Source organism: Cicer arietinum, chromosome 1 (genome assembly GCF_000331145.2).
Source record: "Cicer arietinum cultivar CDC Frontier isolate Library 1 chromosome 1, Cicar.CDCFrontier_v2.0, whole genome shotgun sequence".
Classification (NCBI taxonomy): domain Eukaryota; kingdom Viridiplantae; phylum Streptophyta; class Magnoliopsida; order Fabales; family Fabaceae; genus Cicer; species Cicer arietinum.
The window spans coordinates 14395057-14402014 of NC_021160.2; the positions used below are offsets into that span (position 1 = coordinate 14395057).

Below are 6958 nucleotides of genomic sequence, written 5' to 3' on the forward strand. Positions count from 1 at the left end.
ATGCAAAACAAATAGAAATTAGTTACCATTACTTGAAATTGTCGGTGTCACATCTATTAATTTGATATTTTCGGTTGTGTTTGCTTACTTGGAACACGAGCCACAAGATAACTTCATCTGGACATTTGAAAATGTAAGACAATTGTTCGTCTCTGAGAATTTAATTTCTAAAGTTATTGTGATGGATAAAAATCTTGTCATGATGAATGCTATTAGTGTTGTGTTTCCTACTTCAATTATTTTGCAATGCCGTTTTCATATTGGAAAAAAATGTTCGAGCAAGATGCAAATAATATTTGAAAAATGATAGACAAGATTTTTGAAAAAAATAATTGTATTTTCGACTAGTCTAGAGGAGTATGATCATCACTTGCAACACTTTGAGCTAGTGTGTGCCTATATTATTTTTTTTGTTGATTATGTGAAAAATTTATGGTTGACACCTTATAAAGAAAGATTTGTCATGATTTGGACCAATAGAATGATGCATTTGGGGAACACAATATCTAATATGTATTTTTAAATTATGATTTGTTTTGTTTTAGAAAATATGATTTACTAATTTATGTAATTTATTTTAATTTGTGCTATTTAATTTATTTTTAGAGCTGAATCTGTTCATTGAAGATTGAAAAATATGTTGCAAGCTAGTAACGGAGACTTGTGTAAAAGTTGGGATGTTGATAATATGACGTTGAAGAACCAAATATGTATCATCAAATTGTCTTTTTAGGAAACCATCCTCGATGATGAGCATGAGTATAATTCACCATTTTTTTAAAGTTTACATCACTGTATATCAAGGAAGTGTTTTTAAAAAATTGACAAACAATTAAAGAGAGTGGAGATTGTAGGTACTGACAAAACAAAATGTGGTTGCTCAATCAGAACAACTCATGGATTATGATGTGCTTGTGAGTTGACAAATTTGCAGATATCTGGTAATGTTATCCATTTAGATAGCATTACGAGATATCTGCAAATTTACCAACTTACATGGGATAACATGCTTAATTTTCATTTAGGATAGGGGGTGCATGGTACAAAACTCTCAATTGTGATAGGAAATGCCCATTGGATTGTTATGTTGATGTAGACGGAGAACAATTGTGGATTGAGTTTTGTACCGTGCACCCCCTACCTTTTCCTCCCACCCCTCCATTCCAATGGAAAAGACTATTACCCTTTTTACAATTGGATAAAACAATAAATAAATAAATAAAAATTTACCACTCCATTCCACACACCCCCCGTCGAAAGTTACAAAGTATATCATATAAATCGACAATTTTAAACATTCGAAATATTAAAAAGTAAGATTTATTGACATTTTCGAAACTTTGGTTAAACATGAAAGTTTCGAAACTTTAATTTCCAGAGGATTTCGAAAATTTGAAACACAATGTTCCAGAATTCATACAAAATTTCGAGAGTTTGGGTGAATTCTAAATCTTCGAAATAGGTTTTTTTCCATAATTCATAAAAACCTTCGAAACTTTTGTTGAATTTGAAATATTCGAAACACAATATTCGAACATTTGCAAATAATCGAAATGCAACAATTTCGAAAGTTTCATATTTTCGAAACAAGTCAGTTTCGAAAGTTTTGATTGATGGGAAATGTTCGAAATGTAAATTTTTTATTAGTAATAAATAATAATAAATTTATAATAATAAATTAATAGTAATAAATTAATAGTAATAAATTAATAGTAATAAATAATAATTCATTTATAGTAATACATCTATAGTAATAAATTAATGGTAATAAATTTGATATCTAATTTTGGAAGTTTAAGTAATTTTAAAAAAAAATTTAAAAGTTTTGAAAGTTTCAGAACTTTTGAAATTTTCGAAAAGGAATTACTTCGAACGTTTGAAATTTTCGAAGTATATGTGCTTCGGAAGTTTCAAATTCATCCAAACTTTCGAAGCTTTCTGGAAAAATACACTTTGAGAATTTCATATTCATCCAAAATTTTGAAAATTTCTGGAATATTTCATTTCGAAAGTTTGTTATTTTTCCAAAGTTTCGAAATTAGTAATTTTTTCTGCATAATTACATTTCGAAAGTTTCCAATTTCACAAAATTTTCGAATAAATCAAAATACTTATTTGGTATTATTTCGAAAGTTTGAAATTTTCAAAAGTTAAGAATTTTTTTATAATTTTCGAAAGCGAGGGTGGGAAACTAGAATGGTAAATTTTTCCATAATTTTATATAAATTAAACATAGGCAAAATTGTCTTTAAAAAAATTTGGGGGGGGGTGGGAGGTAAAATGGTGGGAGTGCACGGTAGAAAACCCATGTTTTACGTGCAACAACTAAACGTGGATTTGAACCTCTCTCTTGGACTGATTAGTTGTATTGAATTGTTGGTGGTACACTTTCTAATGCTGGGATTAGTGGACAAATATTTCAATTTGGACCTCAGATCTTCAATGTTCTTGAATTGGATGTTATTATTGGTATCACTTTTCATTTAATTTTTCGGTTAAACATATTTTTCGTCTTTATTTTGGTTGTTTCTCGTTTGTGTTATAATGGTGACGCTATGACTTTTTGTTTTATTTTTTATTTTTTAATTTAATAAATCTTTTGGCCTTTAAAAAAAGTGTTTTACGTGTTGTTAAAAGATATATGTTTTGATATGCAACAACACAACATATTAGTTTTATAAACTATATAAACTACTTCATTTAATATGGTGAACTCAATGAGTGTGATTCTATTAATTAAGCTTGACAAAGGTCTAAGTTTGATTCTACACAATTTTGATATATTATTAAATAGTATTTCCCTATATAAACAAGTATTTTATTTTATTAAATAAAAAGTAATTTTATTTGACTAATTCAATAACATATCAAAATACTCTCATTTTGTTTAGTGTGAATAAAATAATAGTTTGTTTGACTATTAAATAAAATAATAGTTGATCTAAATAATAAATGCTAACAATTTCTTTTGTTTGATCAAAATAATTTCATTTTGTTGGTCTAAATAAAATAGTAGTTGGTCTATATAACTATCAAAGTGATAAATAATGGTTGGTGAAAATAAGAAATGTTGATAAAAGTTTGGTTTGTTTTTTTGCATATATCAACAATTAAAAATAACTTTTTGTGTTTCCATATTTAGTTTTGATTTTTTAACAATACAATGAAAATATATAATAATATACCAATTATTCTTAATTTATGAATTTTAATAGGATAATTATATGAAATTTTGATAAGGGAATGTGAGTTTGTGAAGAATAACTAGAGGAAGAATACCCCTTAGACCTGCACCAACAAGAGCAAGTATTATCATTCTTTATTTCCATTAACCTATATTTTACTATTTTTAATAAAAAATTTATTAGTATAAAATTCACTTTTTAACTAAAATATATATGAAGTCCAATCTTTTGAGACATTCATGTTAATAAGATATTGATTGTATTGGTTGCAGGCAAAGTGGTTGCGTCTAATTTTCAGTGACTTTTTCACATTTTCAACAAACCAAGAACATTTAATCTCATTCAATGGAGTAGATTATGTAGAAGGCATAATTCTATTGAATAAGCCACTATCAGATCTTTCCTTTTATCCATGTTCAGATCAGTGAAGGATTAAATCCTTGCTAACTATATATTGCATTGTTTATGTTGTAGAGCTTGTCAAATATTATGACACAAATTCTCAACCACGAATCGATGAGGTAATTTCAAACTTAACTTGTTTTCTAGTTTTTTCTATTGATTTTATGGAAAGTGTTTTTTGTAAATTTTATATTTTTTTAATTCTTAATATATATAGATATATGAATCAATTTAATAATTAACTATGTCATTGTTTGTTGACCAATAAGAAGCTGACAATTTAGTCAAAGGATTGAAGTTTGTTCCAACGTTCATGTTTCAAAAAGATGTGACATACAAGGAATTTGTTAATAGATTCCGTGGAGAGGAGTTAGCTCTTAGGTCAAAAAGGATTTTGGAACGTCCCTCACCCTTGGATGCATATCTACATGCCTAAATCTGGAATTTCAGATTTTAATGAAGGTTTCTCCAAGAGTATTATTCTCAAGCAAAATCTTACTCCTGTTATTCTTCTATTCTACCCGATGAACCGAAACAAGTAAGTTAGTTATGTGCCCATTTAGCAATTATCATTTTACAATTATTTATATGAGAGTTGAACCTTGTCTTTGATATTACAATGTCAAACTTTTAACACTAGGCTGAATTATTCTTCTGGTGTGAGACTTAAATATAATGAGTATATGAATTGATTATTTACATGTGGGATGATAAGATGTCAGTAGTTATACCAAAGAAAGATGTCTTCTACAGTTTCAGTCGGTAGAATGTTGCAAGTGGGTTAGATGAGGTGAAGGCATTTGAGGCTCAAAACCAACCGATATTACAGTTTTGTAATGAATCTATTATTGAGATTAAACAATATCTTGCGGGAAACTACACACATCAACAATGGATTCAACACTTTGGCACCAAATGACAACTTTTTGAAGATAGAAAAGCTAAATTTGATCCCAAAAGAATATTGTCACCTGGACAGGGAATATTTCAATAAAACAAGTACTAGGTTTCAGCTACGTCCCCATCTAAATTTGTGTCAGTGTATTAATAAATTTATTATTTAATAAATGAGTATTTAATATAAAAAAATTCTAAGTGAAAAATATAAATATTTTTCTCGACTAGAAATTAATACAGGATCAGTCCAACACATTTGAAAACTTAAAGAGAATTTTAATATGAGGCATAAGATGGATTTTCTAAATTTTGACATGGCATCAATAAATTAATATAATTGATGTCATGTAATATTTATTTTTCAATTGATTTAATATTATTGAGATAATATTAAATTTTAAAAAAAAATATGTTTTAATTTTAAAATATTAAAATTTGAGGGTTTTTTATTAAGTAAAACCTTTGATTAAGTAAAAAATATGTTTTCCATGTAAGTCTAAAGCAGTTGTTTTAATGGTCTTATCCTACTGGTGGTCTTAAATTAATATTTGATTCTTTTAAATTGATAGAATATATAGATCAAGAATCATATAAATTCAAAATCACTAAAATAGAAAATTATGGATATACGAACAAACCAATATCTAGGTTAGTAGCATAAAACGAAAAAATGTCTCCAAGACATGATTCAATTTTTTATAGATCAAAAGTAATTTATCAATTTGAATCAAACAAAAATTACAATAAAAAATATAAACAATGTCGACTAAGACAATGGATAAAACAACATTGTGATCAAATGATATACAATACACACACAATTCAAAGTCTTAGCCAAAAAAAGACACAAAATCACTCCTTATTCAACAGAAAAATAAAAGGAAGAGACGTCAGAGGCACACATAAATTTTTCCTTTCTTTTAATTTAAATAAGTGATTTACACATATATTTTGTTATGGTTTTGTGTGTTTTCATTTCACTGTCTTAGTGTGATGATATCTTGATTTCTTGTATTAAAATGGTGTTTGTTTTATACAAATTAGCAAGGTAGCTCTCATTTAATGTCAATTGAAACAATGGCTATAACATTGTCAACTTAATAGAGACACGAGTATTCCAAACATCTTAAATTTTTTTTTTTATATTTATAGATTTTATTTTATTTGTAGGCATTTTGCCGTTGTAGGATTCTTTACCCATATATCCTCTTTTTCAAAATTTTAAATCAAAATACCCCTTTTTGTAATTTATATACTAAAATGCCCTACTTTTTTGGGCTACTTGGAGGTCGTGGCCTGGAGGGGGCGACCAGCTAAAGAAATTTTTTTCCCCTAGTAGGAGGTCGCTGGCTGGGGATGCGACCTCACAAAGGGTTTTAAACAAAAAATTTAATTCGTTTTTTGTTTTAATTAATTGTTAATATTTTAATAAATAATTATATTAAATAATAAATTTATAATTAATAATAATAATAATACATTAATAAATAATAATTATTATTATTAATTATTATTATTAATTATTATTATTGTTATTATTATTAAAAATTGTTATAGTTAAAAATTATTTAAATTAAATTAAAAATAATAATTGTTATTAATTATTATTATTGTTATTATTATTAAAAATTGTTATAATTAAAAATTATTAAAATTAAAATAGCAAATTAAATTATAAATTTCAAAGAAAATACATTAAAAAAAATGATACATCAAATTTGAGTGGATGTGCTCGCAACATTTGGACAATGTTTCCTAGTATGACCAGATACCCTACATAATCCACATTTCTGTTCTAATGCGTTTGCTCTTTGGCCAACCTTTCTTGACTCTCCGCATTAGTGGATTGTGACACAACTATACCTTCATCCTTTGTTTGGTATGGGTGGGAAGGCTTCCTCGTAGACTTTTAATACCGTTTCCTCCTTGTACACATCAGGTATAAGACTCCAATAATCATATTTTATGCTAGAACATGCTGCTATGACATGTGAACAAGGCATATGTTTAGCTTGATATATTCCACAATCGCACCACTTGTTAGGAAGGTTTACACTGAAGTGACCAATTGGTCGCCCTTCCCTTGGAACTACTGTTTTGTGGACCATGAAAGTATGGTTGCTCCGATCAAAACTTTCAACTCTATGACTATTGGATTTACTTATTTCCAATTTCATAAATTTTATGCAAGTTTCTGTGTATACCTGACCAGAAGCTAAAATTGATGTGTGACGTTTTCCCTTGGTTGGAAACAGTGTCCCTGTTTTAAAATAAGTTGATTGGACCAAAGCAGTGATGGGAAGGTTGTGTGTGCCTTTTAATACTCTATTAATCGACTCCACAAGGTTGGTTGTCATCTGACCCCAACGACTACCTCCATCGAATGCTTGATTCCAATCTTGTTGAGGTATGTTGTCTAACCATTTCAAAGCCTCCAGGTTTACTATGCCAATTTCTCTATGGTAGTATCGATA

The 6958-nt window shown here is 27.9% G+C and overlaps 1 pseudogene; it reads left to right on the top strand.

The window, feature by feature from the left end:
* The first annotated feature begins 2280 nt into the window (after nt 1–2280).
* LOC101511810 (cytokinin dehydrogenase 4-like) lies at nt 2281–4651 on the top strand (annotated as a pseudogene).
* The last annotated feature ends 2307 nt before the right edge of the window (nt 4652–6958 follow it).